The sequence below is a fragment of the Mesoplodon densirostris genome, chromosome 19, assembly GCF_025265405.1.
Source record: "Mesoplodon densirostris isolate mMesDen1 chromosome 19, mMesDen1 primary haplotype, whole genome shotgun sequence".
Classification (NCBI taxonomy): Eukaryota; Metazoa; Chordata; class Mammalia; order Artiodactyla; family Ziphiidae; genus Mesoplodon; species Mesoplodon densirostris.
The window spans coordinates 41016559-41038227 of record NC_082679.1 but is presented as its reverse complement, the minus strand read 5'-3'; the positions used below and the strand labels follow the sequence as shown (position 1 = coordinate 41038227).

The following is a 21669-nucleotide window of genomic DNA, read 5'->3' as shown; positions in this document are numbered from 1 at the left end:
TCCCCTGCATTGGCAGGTGGATTCTTAACCACTGCACGACCAGGGAAGTCCCTGCCTTTTCATTTTTGTAGATTTGTTTTTTTTTTCTCTCAGCAGATTTTAGTTTGATATAATCCTACTTGTCCATTTTTACTTTTGTTGCCTATGCTCTTGGTATCATATCTAAAAAATTATTGCCAAGAATGATGTTAAGAAAAATTTTTCCTACGTTTTCTTCTAGGAGTTTTGTGCTTTCACATCTTATGTTTAATTATTTAATCCATTTTGCATTGATTTTTGTATATGGTGTTTGAAAGGTCCAATTTCATTCTTCTGCATATAGATATCTAGTTTTCCTAACACCATTTGTTGAAGAGACTATCCTTTCCCCATTGTGTGTTTTGGCACCCCTGTTGAAGATAAGTTGACTGATAAGGTGCTGGTTTATTTCTATGTTCTGTATTCTGTAACATTGGTCTATTTATCTGTTTTTATGCCAGTATCATACTTTTTTGAATTTTTATTTTTATTGAAGCATAGTTGATTTACAATGTTGTGGTAGTTTCAGGTGTACAGCAAAGTGAGTCAGATATATATATATATATATATGTGTTTGTGTATGTATATATATATGTGTGTGTGTGTGTGTATATATATACAAATATTCTTTCTCAGATTCTTCTCCCTTAGAGGTTATTACAAAATATTGAGTATAGTTCCCTGTGCTACACAGTATTTCCTTGTTGGTTATCTATTTTACACATAGAGTGTGTATATGTTAATCCCAAACTCCTAAATTATCCCACCCTCTCCTTGCCTTTTGGTAATCATAAGCTTGTTTTCTATATCTGTGGGTCTATTTCTGTTCTGTACATAAGTTCATTTGTATCATTTTTTTTTAGATTCCACATATAAGCAATATCATATGATATTTGTCTTTCTCTGCCTGGCTTACTTCACTTAGTTTGATAAGCTCTAGGTCCATCCATGTTGCTTCCAATGGCAAAATTTCTTTCTTCTTATGGCTGAGTAATATTCCATTGCATATATATACCACATCTTCTTTATCCATTCATCTGTCAGTGGACATTTAGATTGCTTCCATGTCTTGGCTACTGTGCTGCAATGAACGTTGGGTGCATGTATCTTTTCAAATTATGGTTTTCTAAGGATATATCCCCAGGAGTGGGACTGCCGGATCATATGGTAGTTCTACTTTTAGGTTTTTAAGGAATCTCCATACTGTTCTCCATAGTTGCTGTACCAATTTACATTCCCACCAACAGTGTAGGAGGGTTCCTTTTTCTCATTGCACTCTCTAGTATTTATTGTTTGTAGACTTTTTGATGATGACCATTTTGACCGGTGTGAGGTGGTACCTCATTATAGTTTTGATTTGCATTTCTCTATTAATTAGCAATGCTGAGCATTTGTTCATGTGCCTCTTGGCCATCTGTATGTCTTCTTTGGAGAAATGTCTATTTTGGTGTTCTGACATTTTTTGATTGGGTTGTTTGTTTGTTTTGATATTGAGCTGCATGAGCTGTTTGTATATTTTGGAGATTAATCCTTTGTTGGTCACATCATATGAAAATATTTTCTCCCATGCTGTAGGTTGTCTTTTTGTTTTGTTCATGGTTCCTTTGCTGTGCAAAAGCTTTTAAATTTAATTAGGTCCCATTTGTTTATTTTTGGTTTTATTTCCATTATTCTGGGAGAGGGATCTAAAAATATATTGCTGAGATTTATGACAAAGTGTGTTCTGCCTGTGTTTTCCTCTAGGAGCTTACATTTAGGTCTTTAATACATTTTGAGTTTAGTTTTGTGTATGGTGTTAGAGAAAGTTCTACTTTAATTATTTTACATGTAGTGGTCCAGTTTTCCCAGCATCATTTATTCAACACTCATTTATGATTAAAAACACCCCAACTCTCCAGCAAGTGGGCATAGAGGGGAACATACCTCAACATAATAATGACCATGAATGACAAACTCATAGCTAACATCATATGCAACAGTGAAAAGCTGAAAGCATTTCCTCTAAGATCAGAAACAAGACACTCTCACCACTTTTATCCAGCAGAGTTTTGAAAGTTCTAGTCACAGCAATCAGAGAAAAGAAATAAAAGAAATCCAGGAAAAGAAGAAGTAAAACTATCACTGTTTGCAGATGATGTGATACTACACATAGAAAATTCTAAAGGCACTACCAGAAAACTACTAGAGCTCATCAATGGATTCAGTAAAGTTGCAGGATCCAAAATTAATACACAGAAATCTGTTGCATTCCTATACACTAACAACAAAATATCAGAAAGAGAAATGAAGGAAACAATTCCATTTACCATCGCCAACAAAAAGAATAAAATAACTAGGAATATACCTACCTAAGGAGGCAAAGCCCTGTACTATGAAAACAATAAGATGCTGATGAAAGAAATCAAAGATGACACAAACAAATGGAAAGATATACCCATGTTCTTGGATTGGAAGAATCAATATTGTCAAAATGACTCTACTACTCAAGACAGTCTACAGATTCAGTGCAATCTCTATCAAATTACCAATGGAATTTTTCACAGAACTAGAACAAAAAAAATTAAATTTGTATGGAAACACAGAAGACCCTGAATAGCCAACAATCTTGAGAAAGAGAAACGGAGCTGAAGGAGTCAAGCCCCCTGACTTCAGACTATACAACAAAGCTGAAGTCATCAAAACAGTATGGTACTGGCACAAAAATAGAAATATAGATCAATAGAATAGGATAGATAGCCCAGAAATAAACCCATGCACCTATGCTCAATTAATCTATGACAAAGAAGGCAAGAATATACAATGGAGTATCATACTGTTTTGATTACTGTAGTTTGTAATATAGTTTGAAGTCAGTAAGTGTGGTACCTCTAGCTTTGTTCTTCTTAATCAAGGTTGCTTTGGCTATTTGGAACCTTTCGTAGCTACATATCAGTTTTAGCGTTCTTTTTTCTATTTATGTAAAAATTCAATAAAGCTTTTTTTTAAAAAAAAAGAGAAATGTAACTTTAAAATAAACTACAACAAAAACCTGTATGAATATGTTGTTTGCTTTGCTTAAACATTGTCCTTGACTTCTAGTCACCACAGCTTAAACAAAGATGCTTTTTGTTCAAGTGCCTGATTCTTGTTTTAGCCTTAATTCCTCCTATTTCTCTTCTTACTATAACACTCTAAGTTCAAGCGATTAACAATGTTTATAGGTGCCTAAACTTACCTTGTCATTTCATGTTGGTTTCAAATCTTTATTCATGATGCTTCTCATCAATTCAATGTTCTTCTTCCCTTTTGCACACCTAAGAAACAAGGATATAGGCAAAGTCAGTCTCAGTAGTCAACTGCTCTGGAAATAGACTTCCTACCCCCAAGAAACATTATGTTCTTTTTACGCCATAATAACAGTATATTTATTTATTTTTTGAACTCATTGCTTTTATTGCCTCTATTTGACATACCAGTCTTTTCCACTATATTAAAATCTTCTTAGGGCATGAACCACATATACTTTGTGTTTATAGGGCTAACATTGAGCTCAATCCATTGTAGGTACTCATTTCGTCCTAAATTACTTATGCTCTGTCAATAGAATATGGTTTAGCAGTTAAATTCCTCCGTCTGAAGGGCCAGATAACTCATTGTAAAATAGTTTTTTCAAACTCGATACAAATGCATCAGACAGGCCATATTTTTAACAGTTGAACAGAGAAACAAAAAAAGAAATGTCTCTGCCTGTAGGCCATTTTGATGTTGGAATCTTCTTGCCAGCAAAGTTTCCAATTAATGTTCAAGAAAAGCTATTTGTTTTGGATCATGATGTCAATGATATGTGTTCTTTTGGAAAAGAATAGCACTTGACTCTACAGAGATAGAAGCAGACAGACAGAAGATAATAGACTAAAAAAAAAAGTTTTCTTTTTTTTGTTCAGTTTCTAATATGAAATATATATCAAGGTTAGTTTTTGAGATCTGCTTCCTTTCCTATGTAGTTATTATGCCCATTAAGCACCCATGAAAACAAACAAAATGAACAACCAAAATATTGCAGAGGAAAGGATAAATTCAAGAATCTAGCAAACATACATTATTTAAATAATATACTTTATATACAACATCTATACTATTATTAATCTGATATTTTATAAATATGAATATAAAAATTGATCAATATAAATATCTAAATGTGTGTGCTTCCATTGTGACAGGCACCAGGCCAATTAGTTTGCATACAAAAGCTCATTTATGTCTCACAACAATCTTGTAAGGTCAACATTATTATTTCACAAATGTGAAAATTCAAGCTCAGAGAGAGAATAAGTGATTTAAATCTCGATTTTATTGATTTTAAAACCTGTGTTCTTGTTCTACTAAATAACAACAACCACAAAAATAATATCAAAAACCAATCATAAAGCACAACAGCAATCAGTACTGTAACTTGAAAAGCTTCTTATACTTATTGAATTCTCATCATATACCCATTCTTAGTGCTACAGATATACAGTTTAAAGTTCTCACCTCTACCCTGTAAACTTGTTATCCCCCTTTGACAAAAGATAAGAGAACATCAGCACAATGACCAAGGGTTATACTGCTTTTACATTTTGGAACTAGGGTTGTAAGCTGGACAGTCTCCCTGAAGAACTCTAGTTCCTAATATGTTATGTTTCAGAATCATTTGTATGTGTGGTAGTATGTGATATCTATAAGCTTACATATACCCAGGTAAACATCAATTAACAGTTAAATTTAAACATGTTATAGACAATGTGCTAAAGAAATGTTAGCAGGACTGAACATCAATCTTAAGAAGTTTCACTACATCCCTCTAGCAATCTTCCAATGCCATAACTCCAACGCCATAGCTCTTTGAAAGTGAGAGACTCAACATATCTACAGCAAGTCTACTTGCAATGAGGTTACATGGATTCCCTTACCTTTTAAAATAAGACCTTCTTACTTGGCACACTGTCAGTACATACATGGATGTAGTTGAATGGATGTGTGGAGAGAGTAGGAGGGTAGGTGTTATAGCTGGGTTTTTGCTGGATTTAATGTACTAGGCACTCTATATATAATGTGGTTTTATTTCTTGAATACTATACAATGAATTAGGAATTCATATTCCCATTTTAAAGATAAGGAGCCCCATTCTTGGTAAGGTTAATTAACTTCCAGTATCAGTCAGCTATTGAGTTCTACAGATTAAAAAATAACAGAAATATATAACTCTAATATTTTTGCTTATAACTGCTAGGTTGTATTATTCATCTTTCTTCCTATGTGTCTGACACATGAGGATCATTTGGTCACGTGAAGGCATCCAAGAATACTATTGGTCCAAAACACAAAATTAGGAAGAGAGAGTTTATTATACCCACATCTTTTTTTCCAAGATGATTTTTATTTGTACCTTAGATAAGAGAAAACCACAGGAGAGTTTGCTGGTGTTGATTGTGCCTTTAGAATCAGAACTATTCATTTTGGGATTATTAACAACCTTCTATTTTTATTTCTATATCTGTGTTGGTCAAGATGTGACTATAATTTCGATGCTAAAGTAAATGATGTCTCCCTTGAAAAAGATCCAACCTGGCATTTGATATACCAAGTTGGACATAATCATTTCACTGAAGATATATTGTCCTGTTGATAATTATCATTAGTCTCCTAACAGCAGGTCTCTGTGGGAAAAATTGATGATGCCAGCTAGTAGTTGAGGAATAAAATTTAGAGAGAATAAGTCATTGAATTGGTTAAAGCAGTGGCATGGAACAAAAGCTATATATTTAGGAGAGATTTGGCGTTTTATGCAGAACTTTTTCCCCCCATGTTTGAAAGAGACATTATGTATAGTTATTGTCTGTTCATTTGTTTTCCTTTTCCTGCTCAAAGTGGTTTAAAAAGTAAATCTCTTTTTTTCTCTCTCTTTGTGGGTGTACACACACACACACACACACACATACACACAACACTGGAGCCATTATTAAAATGTAACTTTTATAAAAACTTCAATTGTTCTTCACATAGTTTGCTTTTCTTTCACAGATAGTGATCCACTGAAGGGAAGACTACGGAATCATACAATACTATTTACTCCTTTAACAAAATAGCTCAAGGCCATCAAACATTCCTGTTTGACTTTTATTTTCTGTTTTTTTTTTTTTTTTTTTTTTTTGCGGTACGCGGGCCTCTCACTGTTGTGGCCTCTCCCATTGCGGAGCACAGGCTCTGGACGCGCAGGCTCAGCGGCCATGGCTCACGGGCCCAGCCACTCCGCGGCATGTGGGATCTTCCCGGACCGGGGCACGAACCCGCGTTCCCTGCATCGGCAGGCGGACTCTCGACCACTGCGCCACCAGGGAAGCCCCCTTTTCTGTTGTTTTGATTCTTACGTCATATTCTTATGTTTTTTCTAGTTTGCTGGTCTGTTTCCTTCCCATCAGCCATCGTCCCTCATCATTAAATATATGACAGAGTTTACTAGTGTTCTTGCTAATAAGGTCTAGGCTTGGAAATCAGAAAATCAAATTGTCCTTTTAACCTATTGAAGGGATACTTATTGGATAGTTACTATGTGTCAATATACAGGAGACATAATGTGGAACTAAAAGCAAATGAAGTAGTATCTACCTTTATAGAATGAGAGTCTCATCTGAGTGGCAATCGATAAGAGTTACATAAAGGAATGATAGTTATGAGAAGTAGAAAGGAGAACAATGCTATAAATATATATGGTAGGAGAAATTGCCCTAGCTATGGAATTGTTCCTGAATAAATAGTTTTTATTAACGTGAGGATTTATACACTGGTCATACATAATGATCATAATTTTGAAGGTCTATTTCCAATACTTGGTTCACAGAAGTGAGAAGTAGAGAACAGATTACCTCTTTTGTACCATCCTTCTACAGCCTATTGCTCAGCATCATGACAGTGGCTCAGCTTCTTTTTGTTTCCATATCTATTCCCAGCCTTTATACCATTACATATTGACAAAAATATACTCCATAATTTAAATTCTGTATTTGGTTGATAAGAATTATTTTGCTTTCTTTGGATATATGTATAAAATGTCCTTATATGTGATGGCTAGATAGATAAACAAAGACCACACACTCAAGGTTACTTTTCTACTCTCATTTTTCTCGTTTTTCCCAGTGAAAAAGAATGTATAGCCATTAAGAGTGCAGGTTCTACAGATACCATGGCTGGAGAGAAGGCTTGGCTCTGCTAGGTAGAATTTGTGTGAATCTGGGCACTTAGTTAATTTCTTTGGGCATGAGTTTCCTTACCTACAAGAAGAGATACAAGCTGCAACTTCCTTATCGGGCTGTTGTTGGCATACAATGAAAAGACTCCTGTTTTACACTTCAGTACCATCAGTGGTTAGATTTTAGCATGGTAGTCTGACCATGTCAGGTTTTATTGTGCATATTATGGGCTTAACTAGCCTCCTCTAATTCTTCACTGGGTATTCTTGTGGCTTAGTTTCATTCTCAGATTTAGCACAGGTGTCTTGACACTAGAGCCATCATCTTATTTTTAGAACCATACACAACCCCCAGAGACATAAGACTTTATGACAAGACTCTTTCACTCCCTCTCTTTCACTTTTGTTAGTATTTCCTCACTTTATGAGTCAGCTCATATGATCTAGTGGTCGAGGAATTTAGTTCAGGTATAACATTCTCCTTCTTGAATAGCTTTGAATGATAAACACATGAAGTAGTCTCCAGGGAACAGGAATCACACCAATGTGGACTACTCTCCCACAGTGCCCTGCCTTCACACAATACAGATTCAGAACCACAGGCAAAAATTCTGTACCCCTTTGGTACAGAAAGTTGCAAAGGAAAATATTTAATTGTGAAATATATTTATCTGGGAGATTTGAGCACATGCTTTTGTTTTGGATTTTTCGCATTTTGTAATCTGCATTGTTTGTGCTGGCAATTCCTTCTGAGAGGGACTATAAGTGACTTCCAGTTGGAAGAGAAAGAAAAAAGCAAACAGCTTGCAAGCAGATACACGCAGAAATCTGGGTTGCTTCTAAACTGGCATGCACATGCTGTGCCTATTTAAGTCATGATGTCTCAATATGTAAGTCCTTCCTGCTATAAATAAGAAATATATCTATAAAATCACAAAAACCTAGACTTTGCTTATGGGAATCTGTGTGCTCTATTCTCTAGTATAAAAAACCTCAGGGATGGAATAGACCTGATAAGAGGGTGAAGTCTAAAATCTTTTTAGATACTTGTGCATTTTACATATACCATATACAGCAATGAATTCAGGGAAGCAAAGACAATGGAATGGGTTGAAGCAATAAGAGCAAAGCTCCAAATTAGAAAGGGGTAATGATCTGAGTGCTATCAAGCATTCACTGGTCCATGATATGTGGCTCCTGTCTTGGGAGGATGAGCAGGGTCCCATTAGTATTGTTAAAAATTAAAATAATGACAAAGCCTTACTGAGTGCCTGTCATGTGAGAAGTACTGAATATGTGGGATAGCCACAAATTCTTCATTAATTCTCACAGTGATGTTGTGAGATAAATATTAACACTATTATTATTTTATATATACGTATACTAAAGCATAGAGAAATTACGTAACCTCACCAAGGTCAAGCAATCAGTATAGAGCTGTGATTAAACACCAGGCTTTCTTACTCCAGGCCCTTATGGTTACTTGCCATACCCCATCATCATGGAGACATCTGAATTGCACCACTTTGGACAATGATATTCATACCCTGTAAACAGATTCCCAGATTCCACAGGAATAAAACTCAGAGATAGAATTTACCACATTGCAAAAATGTCTTAAAAGATGCTAGAAATTAAAACAATATCCCACCACTTATACTTTCTGTTAAGTCACTTAGCTGATATCCCTGGAGAAAAGACTATGCTGGCAATTGTAACCAATATACATTATTTATCAAGGTAACAGATTTATAATCAGAAGTTCCCTAAATTATACAAAGTGTTATACCTGACCCAAGATACAGTTTGTGTAAAGAAGCTTCTTCAAATATAAAATCTCATCCAAAACTGTATGAGAATTTTCCAAACAAATAAAACAATATTATAAGTATTACCTTTTGCCTGATCATCATTTCTATTCATATCTGTCAAACATGCTAAACACAGCTTTATCTTTGATAAACTTTTTAACACCTTTATTGGAGTATAATTGCTTTACAATGGTGTGTTAGTTTCTGCTTTATAACAAAGTGAATCAGTTATACATATACATATGTTCCCATATCTCTTCCCTCTTCCGTCTCCCTCCCTCCCACCCTCCCTATCCCACCCCTCTAAGTGGTCACAAACCACCGAGCTGATCTCCCTGTGCTATGTGGCTGCTTCCGACTAGCTATCTATTTTACGCTTGGTAGTGTATATATATCCATGCCACTCTCTCACTTTGTCACAGCTTACCCTTCCCCCTCCCCATATACTCAAGTCCATTCTCTAGTAGGTCTGTGTCTTTATTCCCATCTTACCCCTAGGTAATTCATGACCTTTTATTTTTCTTAGATCCTATATATATGTGTTAGCATACGGTATTTGTTTTTCTCTTTCTGATTTACTTCACTCTGTATGACACACTCTAGGTCCATCCACCTCACTACAAATATCTCAATTTCATTTCTTTTTATGGCTGAGTAATATTCCATTGTATATATGTGTCACATCTTCTTTATCCATTCATCCGATGATGGATACTTAGGTTGCTTCCATGTCCTGGCTATTGTAAATAGAGCTGCAATGAACATTGTGGTACATGACTCGTTTTGAATTATGGTTTTCTCAGGGTATATGCCCAGTAGTGGGATTGCTGGGTCGTATGGTAGTTCTATTTTTAGTTTTTTAAGGAACCTCCATACTGTTCTCCATAGTGGCTGTACCAATTTACATTCCCACCAGCAGTGCAAGAGTGTTCCCTTTTCTTCACACCCTCTCCAGCATTTATTGTTTCTAGATTTTTTGATGATGGCCATTCTGACCGGTGTGAGATATCTCATTGTAGTTTTGATTTGCATTTCTCTAATGATTAATGATGTTGAGCACTCTTTCATGTGTTTGTTGGCAATCTGTATATCTTCTTTGGAGAAATGTCTATTTAGGTCTTCTGCCCATTTCTGGATTGGGTTGTTTTTTTTGATATTCAGCTGCATGAGCTGCTTGTAAATTTTGGAGATTAATCCTTTGTCAGTTGCTTCATTTGCAAATATTTTCTCCCATTCTGAGGGTTGTCTTTTGGTCTTGATTATTGTTTCCCTTGCTATGCAAAATCTTTTAAGTTTCATTAGGTCCCATTTGTTTATTTTTGTTTTTATTTCCATTTCTCTAGGAGGTGGGTTCAAAAGGATCTTGCTGTGATTTACGCCATAGAGTATTCTGCCTATGTTTTCCTCTAAGAGTTTGATAGTGTCTGGCCTTACATTTAGGTCTTGAATCCATTTTGAGTTTATTTTTGTGTATGGTGTTAGGGAGTATTCTAATCTCATACTTTTACATATCCCTGTCCAGTTTTCCCAGCACCACATATTGAAGAGGCTGTATTTTCTCCACTGTGTATTCTTGCCTCCTTTATCAAAGATAAGGTGACCATATGTGCATGGATTTATCTCTGGGCTTTCTATCCTGTTCCATTGATCTGTATTTCTGCTTTTGTGCCAGTACCATACTGTCTTGATTACTGTAGCTTTGTGGTACAGTGTGAAGTCAGGGAGCCTGATTCCTCCAGCTCCATTTCTCGTTCTCGAGATTGCTTTGGCTATTCGGGGTCTTTTGTGTTGCCATACAAATTGTGAAATTTTTTGTTCTAGTTCTGTGAAAAATGCCATTGGTAGTTTGATAGGGATTGTATTGAATCTGTAGATTGCTTTGGGTAGTATAGTCATTTTCACAATGTTGATTCTTCCAATCCAAGAACATGGTATATCTCTCCATCTATTTGTATCATCTTTAATTTCCTTCATCAGTGTCTTATAATTTTCTGCATACAGGTCTTTTGCTTCCTTAGGTAGGTTTATTCCTAGGTATTTTATTCTTTTTGTTGCAATGGTAAATGGGAGTGTTTTCTTAATTTCACTTTCAGATTTTTCATCCTTAGTGTATAGGAATGCAAGAGATTTCTGTGCATTAATTGTGTATCCTGCTACTTTACCAAATTCATTGATTAGCTCTAGTAGTTTTCTGGTAGCATCTTTAGGATTCTCTATTTAGAGTACCATGTCATCTGCAAACAGTGACAGCTTTACTTCTTCTTTCCCGATTTGGATTCCTTTTATTTCTTTTTCTTCTCTTTTTGCTGTGGCTAATACTTCCAAATCTATGTTGAATAATAGTGGTGAGAGTGGGCAACCTTGTCTTGTTCCTGATATTAGTGGAAATAGTTTCAGTTTTTCACCATTGAGGATGATGTTGGCTGTGGGTTTGTCATATATGGCTTTTATTATGTTGAGGAAAGTTCCCTCTATGCCTACTTTTTGGAAGGTTTTTATCATAAATGGGTGTTGAATTTTGTCGAAAGCTTTCTCTGCATCTATTGAGATGATCATATGGTTTTCTCCTTCAATTTGTTAATATGGTGTATCACGTTGATTGATTGGCGTATATTGAAGAATCCGTGCATTCCTGGAATAAACCCCACTTGATCATGGTGTATGATCCTTTTAATGTGCTGTTGGATTCTGTTTGGTACTATTTTGTTGAGGATGTTTGCATCTCTGTTCATCAGTGATATTGCCCTGTAATTTTCTTTCTTTGTGACATTCTTGTCTGGTTTTGGTATCAGGGTGATGGTGGCCTCGTAGAATGAGTTTGGGAGTGTTCCTCCCTCTGCTATATTTTGGAAGAGGTTGAGAAGGATAGGTGTTAGCTCTTCTCTAAATGTTTCATAGAATTCGCCTGTGAAGCCATCTGGTCCTGGGCTTTTGTTTGTTGGAAGATTTTTAATCACAGTTTCAATTTCAGTGCTTATGATTGGTCTATTCATATTTTCTATTTCTTCCTGGTTCAGTCTCGGCAGGTTGTGCATTTCTAAGAATTTGTCCATTTCTTCCAGGTTGTCCATTTTATTGGCATAGAGTTGCTTGTAGTAATCTCTCGTGATCCTTTGTATTTCTGCAGTGTCGTTGTTACTTCTCCTTTTTCATTTCCAATTCTATTGATTTGAGACTTCTTTTTTTTCTTCATGAGTTTGGCTAATGGTTTATCAATTTTGTTTATCTTCTCAAAGAACCACATTTTAGTTTTATTGATCTTTGCTATCGTTTCCTTCATTTCTTTTTCATTTATTTCTGATCTGATTTTTATGATTTCTTTCCTTCTGCTAACTTTGGGGTTTTTTTGTTCTTCATTGTCTAATTGCTTTAGGTGCAAGGTTAGGTTGTTTATTTGAGATGTTTCCTGTTTCTTGAGGTAGGATTGTATTGCTATATACTTCCCTCTTAGAACTGCTTTTGCTGCACCCCATAGGTTTTGGGTCATCGTGTCTCCATTGTCATTTGTTTCTAGGTATTTTTTGATTTCCTCTTTGATTTCTTCAGTGATCACTTGGTTATTAAGTAGTGTATTGTTTAGCCTCTGTGTGTTTGTATTTTTTACAGATATTTTCCTGTAATTGATATCTAGTCTCATAGTGTTGTGGTCGGAAAACATACTTGATACGTTTTCAATTTTCTTAGATTTACCAAGGCTTGATTTGTGACCCAAGATATGATCTATCCTGGAGAATGTTCCATGAGCACTTGAGAAAAATGTGTATTCTGTTGTTTTTGGATGGAATGTCCTATAAATATCAACTAAGTCCATCTTGTTTAATGTATCATTTAAAGCTTGTGTTTCCTTATTTATTTTCATTTTGGATGATCTGTCCATTGGTGAAAGTGGGGTGCTAAAGTTCCCTACTGTGACTGTGTTACTGTCGATTTCCCCTTTTATGGCTGTTATTATTTGCCTTATGTATTGAGGTGCTCCTATGTTGGGTGCATAAATATCTACAATTGTTATATCTTCTTCTTGGATCGATCCCTTTATCATTATGTAGTGTCCTTCTTTGTCTCTTCTAATAGTCTTTATTTTAAAGTCTATTGTCTGATATGAGAATTGCTACTCCAGCTTTCTTTTGATTTCCATTTGCATGGAATATCTTTTTCTATCCCCTCACTTTCAGTCTGTATGAGTCCTTAGGTCTGAAGTGGGTCTCTTGTAGACAGCATATATATGGGTCTTGTTTTTGTATCCATTCAGCCAGTCTGTGTCTTTTGGTGGGAGCATTTAATCCATTTACATTCAAGGTAATTATCGATATGTATGTTCCTATTCCCATTTTTTAAATTGTTTTGGGTTTGTTATTGTAGGTCTTTTCCTTCTGTTGTGTTTCTTGCCTAGAGAAGTTCCTTTAGCATTTGTTGTAAAGCTGGTTTGGTGGTGCTGAACTCTCTCAGCTCTTGCTTGTCTGTAAAGGTTTTAATTTCTCCATCAAATATGAATGAGATCCTTGCTGGGTAGAGTAATCTTGGTTGTAGGTTTTTCTCCTTCATCACTTTAAATATGTCCTGCCTCTCCCTTCTGGCTTGCAGAGTTTCTGCTGAAAGATCAGCTGTTAATGTTATGGGGATTCCCTTGTGTGTTATTTTTCCCTTGCTGCTTTTAATATGTTTTCTTTGTATTTAATTTTTGATGGTTTGATTAATATGTGTCTTGGCGTGTTTCTCCTTGGATTTATCCTGTATGGGACTCTCTCTGCTTCCTGGACTTGATTAACTATTTCCTTTCCCATATTAGGGAAGTTTTCAAGTATAATCTGTTCAAATATTTTCTCAGTCCCTTTCTTCTTTCCTCTTCTTCTTCTGGGACCCCTATAATTCGAATGTTGGTGCGTTTAATGTTGTCCCAGAGGTCTCTGAGACTGTCCTCAGTTCTTTTCATTGTTTTTTCTTTATTCTCCTCTGCAGTAGTTATTTCCACTATTTTATCTTCCAGGTCACTTATCCGTTCTTCTGCCTCAGTTATTCTGCTATTGATCCCTTTTAGAGTATTTTTAATTTCATTTATAGTGTTGTTCATCATTGCTTGTTTCATCTGAAGGTAATGAGAAGATAGGGAACCTCTGAAAGGGGCAATGATGTGGTGGTGTTTGTATTTTGGAAGATCTCCTTGGAGGATAGGATAAATCTGATTAAACAATTGATATGCAGGAACCACATAATGCAACTCTGAGACAGAGTTATTTCTGTATCTCTGTATGTTATATCTACGTTTGAGGTTATATTTCTCTTGTATAACAAGAAGCAGCACCGAATAAGGGCATTGCACTCAGAGGTCTCCAAGTCACACTTTAAAGATACTATACATGGCTAATATGCCTTTAAGAGCAGACATTGGTCTCAATTAGTATTAATTTATCTTAGCTGAGCCTACTTTACATATAGTAAAATGTTTAAAACTTAAGTGTATAATTTATATTTCTATGTGTGCATTCAAGATGCCACCAGGAGAATGTATATCATAGTTTGTTCATCAGAAGAAGTGATGAATATATTAATTAATTAAAATTATCTTTCAATGATTGTTTTATCCCCTCCAATGTATAAACATATGGAACAAGTTCTATGGGAAACAGAGAGCTTAATTACATGTGTTAGGGAAAGCTTGTCAATAAACGGAGTTCAAGCTAGAAAGTACTAAGTGTCGTGAACAGGCATATTGAAAGTTCCATGGTTGTTCAGAGTAGAGTCCTAGATCATTTCCATCTTCAGGAATCAAAACTCGCTTCTGGGGGCAATGGGTACTGAACTGCAGCTTTAGAAATTAATATTTAAATCATCAGAACACCAAGAAAATACTAAAATTGCAAGCACAGAAAACAATGGTCAGTTTCAGTTCTCTGTGCTTCAGAGAACAAAGACCTTGATGTATAAATTCTTCCTCAAGGTCCCTGATGACCAACATAAGACTCCCTAATGGACAGGATAGAACTCTCTGTGAACATCTTTCTAAAAATGCAGTTATATAGAGAGAGTTTATAAAGATACAGAGGTCTTTAAATAATTAATTTAGAATTAAGGTTATTATTATTAAACAGATGTACCTTTATATGCATTAACTATTCATGGTGTTTGTTTTGGAAATTCTAACCAAAAACATTGATTGCACAATTAATCTCTGTCAATGTCTGACCTGCTTGTGTCAGGAAAAAAAATAATGATTCTTGAGTGAAATAGTCATACCCTACTTTTATATCCTTGAGCTTTGACAAGGAAACCTTGAAAATATTATTAGTTTAGTGTATGATTGTAAATTCTTGGCATTTTGGCTTCTGTGTGGCTTACAATCCCCACCTCCTACCCCCCCCACTGCCCCCCGCCTTGATAGTTCAGTTTCCTTATTACTACTAGTAAATCTGATTTGGAGTACTCTTTTAGTGCAGAAATTGTATTAATTTTGGGGAAAATACTCATAGTTTAAATCAATAAATAATTTATATTGCCTTAAAAAGAGATAGAAGTATCACTGAATATATTCATCTTATACTTTTTTTAGAGTGGAAAGCTTTTGACAATATAATGGGTTCTAGTAGACTCCAGTTTCTGGAATATTTTGAAAGATATTTTATAAGCTATTCTAGTGCTAGATATTCTGATCAATTAACACTAAAATTCAATGAACACATCTTTATTTGGTATCTCAAATATTCAAATATTTCTAGAAGTGTTTAATTTATTAAAGAGAATTGTTCTCTTTTTCCATACCTCCTTTGCTAGAGCTACTAATAACTTCCATCTACTGATCTAGACACTCCAGCTCCAGAGCTCAGTTGTATTAGGTCAGAGATATAGTGTAATAGGGCGATATTACCTTCACTGGGGACATAGGATCTTATTTCAATCTTGTTCTCTCAGATCTGGTATGTGATGGTACAATCACACCCTCTGAACTCAATCCTTATGACTAAGCTTCCTCTGCCTCAGGTGTCCTGTCTAGTACTACACCTGCTTGAACTTGGACACCAGTTTTTAGGGTTTCCATCTTGAAACCATAAAGTGGCCTTGAGGTATCCCTTTCCTTGAGGACCATATTGTATTTTCCATACCCGCCACATGTGAAAGAACTAGTCACCTGAATACCATCCCTGTGGCCATCAGCCAGTTTTCACCTATTCCTTATGGATGTTGATTTTTTAGCCCTTGCTCTTCTCACCTCCCTGTGTCCATGGTTTATGTCATAAGACTTTACAATCCCTTTCATTAGAAGAAGAGTGCGTTTCCCTGAAACTTGAGTTTGAACTCAGCTATGCATGGTGGTTTGAAAGAGCCACAAGTCTTTGACCTTCCTCCCATCAAGAGTTGGGGGCTAATTTCTTTCCCCTGGTATCTGAATCAGCTTTAGTGACTAGTCTGTAACTAATAGAAAATAACATAAAATATACTGGGTAACTTCTGAGTCTGGGTCAGTAGAAGTCATGCAGCTCCTGCCTGATTTTCTGAAATACTTGTTGGAAAAACCCTGAGTTACCAGGTAAGAAATCCAACTATGCTGAGGCTGTGAAGGTCAAGTTTAGATACTGTGTTCAACAGTCCCAGCTGATTCTTTCCTCCAGCCACCCAACCCAGACCAGACATAGGAGTGAAGAAGTCATCTTGGAAGGCGATTCTCCAGCCCAGCTAATCAAGTGATCAATCATTTCAATCATCTCAAGTGAGGACCAGACATCATAGAACAGAAAAGAGCCATTCATACTGTGCCTTTTCCAAATACTTAGCCAACAGAATCTGAGAGAACACAATAGTTGTTTTACACCACTAAGGTTTTTTTTTTTTTTTTTTTTTTTGCGGTATGCGGGCCTCTCACTGTTGTGGCCTCCCCCATTGCGGAGCACAGGCTCCGGACGCGCAGGCTCCGGACGCGCAGGCTCAGCGGCCATGGCTCACGGGCCCAGCCGCTCCGCGGCATAGGGGATCCTCCCAGACCGGGGCACGAACCCGTATCCCCTGCATCGGCAGGCGGACTCTCAACCACTTGCGCCACCAGGGAGGCCCCACCACTAAGTTTTTGTTCAACTTGTTTTATAGCAATAGATATCTAGAAAATCATGTGACTGCTTTGCTTGATGAGATCTGGATGGAAGTAACTGTGTGCCATTTATAAGCCTAAACCCCAAGAGGTCTTACTCATTTCATCTCTTTGTTCTTCTGTTTCTGCCATTGCTAGAATAATAGCACACTCTGGCTAACCCGATATTCCATGGGAGACACAGAGTATGTGGTGTAGGTCTGTGTCCATGATGCAGGGAGGAACCAGTCCAAGCTTCCCCACAGTCTGATGCACAGCTATCCAACCACATCCTGACTAGGTCAGCAAACCACAAGGCAACATACAGCCTCACCAGCAAGAATCAATATTTATTGTTTTAAACTACCTCTTTAGTCGATTACACAGCAAAATCGGACCAAAACACCCCAAAATTATTTCTGCCACTAACCACAATTGTCTGATTGTTTCTCATCAAGTAACAAGGCAAGTTAGCCATGTTCTTTTCCATTATGTACTTTGAATTTTTGGTAATTTCCACTCAGGCACCAATTTCTGGCCTATGGTACTTATATGTGCTCTAGTCCTAGAAGGTCTTTCCCATAGCTGACTTAAGCTATGAAATAGATCAGTGTCTCTGGAGTGTAGATTTGGGGGTAACCAGAAAAACTAACGAATGGCATTCTTTCATGTCTCCCACTGTAGTGATTCTACTCTGCTCCTTCAGACCCTTAACACTAAACAAGTTATCTGTCAATGATTTCCCAGTCTTCAAGCACTCTTTTATACACACTCACTGTGCTTTCCTTAAGAGGCAAAGTCTATCTTTCTCCCAGTGAAATCCTTTTTATTTTCAAGACAGTAACTGCACAAATGCATTGCATGTTTCTTAATCAACATCTCTCTTCCTCTCTCCCTCTCTCTCCCTCCCTCTTTCTCTTCTCTCTCTCTCTCCTTTCCCCACAGCCTCATGATGGGAGCATTTTAGGATTATTTTTTTTGCCATCTGTTTCTCAGAAAAGGATGGAGACTACAAAGTTCAGGGCTGTACAGACATGTGGGCTGATGGCATCAGTATTTCTTGCTCACATACAGCCCCCCAATCTCAAAATCACATTTGCCACTAAATTCCAATTGCAAAAGCCAGATGGAGAATTGAAATGTGATGGAGCAAGATGTTTCATTTCATTTCAAATGTTTAATGACTTTCCATTCGTAGATAAAAGATCAGAAAATTAACGTAAGGTACAGAAGTCAGGAAATGTGAAAACATTAGGATAGAATCTGTAGGATAAAATTTTATAAGTGCCCAGCGTGTCTGAAAGAAAGATCATCAACATTGCAAAATGGAAGTTCTGGGAAGGATCTTTGAGAATACCTATTGAATTTTATAGATGAAGAAATAGACTCAAGGTTAAAATGCTGCATAACTCTATTCAATTCAATTAAGCAGTGGGGCTAGGACTACATCTGAAGTGGACATTATCTGACTTTTTAAATAAATTCTGTTAATAAGAGGTGGAAAGAAAGAGAGAATGAGAAGGGATGGTAGTGGCAGGAGAGAAGAGTGAAGGATGAAGTAGAAACAATGCTGTTAATCAAAGGAGAAAAGAAATGCATGAGGGGACTTCTTCCTGGAGGGAAGGGGGGGTGGGAACCTAAGAACTGGACTTTTTGCCTGCCCACTGGGTGTCTCATTTTATTTTCCAAGAATTTTCTAAAACTTAGGATGATTGACAAATTTTAATGAGTGAGGGAGACTGTAAGACATAAATTACTTTTCCAGACCTGATTGTAACCTAGACCACCCTAATGCCAAAATTCATGGTATTTCACTACTATGCCACCCCAGCTCCAGAAAGGAGAAAAAGGGGATGAGCAAAGGAGATCTAGTGGGAGAGACCAGAACAGAATTTTATTAAAAGCATATGCTAGGTCAACAAGGTAGAATTCAATATTTTGCTCTATCATTTACCTGCTGTTTCTCCTTGAGCAACCTATTTCACCCCTCTGTGCCTCTGTTTTCCTATCTGTCAAATGAGGATTACTGTAGGGATTGACTAGTGTAATTTTGCTAAAGCAATCATCATGTCTTAAACACCTTTTAGATGTATAGATTCTTAGATGACTTTAGATGTTATACAGGAGTGGAATGTAAGGAGAGAAAACTTTGCTCAGAAAGAGACAAAATCAATCAACCAACCAACCAAAAAAAAAAAAAAAAAAAGCAAGCAGGAAGCAACAACAACAACAAATTTTGAACAGCATTTGCAGTAGTAGCACTAGCATTTCCTAAAATCCCACCTGTGGTGCTGAAGCTAGCATTTGTGGCAGTTATATAAAGCTTTGATTGTTCTATAATTCTATAATTGTTCTATAAATTCCAAAGCTTGTTATGCTACAGCTATGAAACTCTGGGCACAGTAATTAATGCAGGCTGTATTCTTGTCTGCATGATACTAGGCTTTTGTAGTCTTAGAGAATAAAATTTAAAAGGAAATGGGCTTCATGTAATAGTTTGTCATAAGTGAAATTTATATTTATGCAAAAGTGTTTAAGAAAATCCCAGTCATTTGAGGGTATGGTCAACTAGGATTCCATTACTTGGCATTTCATGTTAATTTTCGCATCTGTAATTTGTAAGTTTTGAAACTTCTCAGTATCTAGAAGAGATCACAGCACGTAACAGCATGGAAATAACTACTTTTTGAATGATTCTACTGCTTGTTATAGTTCTTTATAATATAATACCTGAACAGGCTAAATAACAGAGGATAATGTAGGGAAGAGAACAATGATTTGAAGTTTGTTTTCTAGCTTAGTCTCTCCCCCTAACAAGTTAGCACAAAAACCTAAATTCCCATCTCTTCTGACACTGATACCTCATGGCCTGCAGTGTAGGGACTGACATATTCCAGTCACTAAGTGAGGAAATCCATATATAAGGATCTGAGTGCTTATCTTTGGAACCAATCTCCTTAGTTTCCAATACCAGCGTTGTCACTTTATTGGCTGTGTGAACTTGAGAAAGTGATCACATCTCTTTCTGTCTCAATTCTCTCATCTATATGATGTGTCAGGGGAGGTGATAATAATAACTATTCCTCAGATGTTTTGAGGATTAAAAGAGGTGATCTATGGAATCAAATGGAACCAAATCTGGCACAAAGTAAAGCACTCAATATATGTTGGGTGTTATTGGTCTTGTTCTAAGAAAAGTTGGAAGCCATATATAAGAATTTTAGATTGGAGTGAGGTAAGGGAGTCTGTAGTTAAAAAAAAAAATGCTGTCTGGAAAAATGTAAGTCAATAGTGCAATGTGTGGATAGTACAAGAGCATGAGGATGGTAGAGGTCAATTAACTGACTTCCATCACATATATGTCCCACAGCATTTCATGGAGGGGAGATCCAGAATTGAGATCCTACAGAGTATAAATGCAGAGAGACCAAAAAGTTTCATGAGAATAAAGAATATCAAAATCCATCATTTTCAACAGAGTACCAAATCCAAAATTAGAAGGTAAAAGGGCATGAAGCAGGTTTCTCTGTGTGAATGTTTTGCATTAAATATAAACAGAAATTTCCTGTAGATTGAAGGAGACATTGCAAAAATAGAGTAGGCATAGATGGAAGAACGGTGTGTGTATGGGGGTAAGGAGTCCTAAGGAGTCTACAGCAGCAGTGACCAATAAAACTTTCTGTGATTATGTAAATGTTCTGTAGCTGCACTCTGCAGTATGGTAGTCACTAGCCACATGTGACTTTGGAACATTTGAAATGTGACTTGAGAACTTGAGGAACTAAATTTTAAATTAAATTTAATTAATTAAAAATTTAATAGTCATAGGTGGCTAGTGGCTACCCGTATGGAAAACGCAAGTCTATAGAATTGGATGGATAGACACATAAAGATATCTTCACGGTTAGGAAAACAGGGTATTTCAATGCTTTCTAGTTTTATGACTTAGCCTGTTTTTAGCATTCCAACACATGATGCTAAGAGACTTAACATTTATATTTCCTGAAAGAACAGAGGCAAACTAGGGATTCTAACTCTATCGGGCATCTTCTTTACCAGCATGGAGGATAGAACTCCAGAGAATAAAGTTTTTTTTGTAAATCCCCTTCCTAGAGTTACAAGCACTGACTACTGCTCATTCCTTTTGGAGTCTCCCTTAATTGTACACCAGGCCAAATAAAAAGCAGGGGTTGGCAAGCTACTGTTTTTCCCAAAACTGTTTTTCATTGGGATGTCCTAAGTTGAGAAAGAATATGGCAAATATGGTAAAATCATGACAGTTGTCACTTATTTTTCAGATGTACCACACTTCAGTTATTATAGTATCATCTTCCTGCTCTTGAAGAGTCTCAAACAGAAGATAACACAAGCCAAACTATTTTTAGAGGTGAATGCACAATTTGGATTTCTGCAAACAGTGCTGTAATCAGGTATCCAAAACTTTAGAAAGCAGACATATATTTCTGCACTATTTTAAAATAATCAATGAGGTAGTAAAACTTTTCCAAACAATTCTTACACTAAAAACGTGTTGTCAAGTCTCAATAGAGGTGTCATATGACACTTGATTCTCTACTTCA

General features: G+C 36.4%; 1 long non-coding RNA gene across 2 annotated transcripts in view; it reads right to left on the bottom strand.

Annotated features, from left to right (window-relative positions):
• LOC132480156 (uncharacterized) overlaps positions 1-21669 on the bottom strand; it is a 424604-nt gene that overhangs the window by 63001 nt on the left and 339934 nt on the right. For both annotated transcript variants that reach the window (XR_009530607.1, XR_009530606.1), the window contains exon 3: positions 3233-3311. This is a non-coding gene — a long non-coding RNA (uncharacterized LOC132480156). The remainder of the gene's footprint in view (positions 1-3232; positions 3312-21669) is intronic.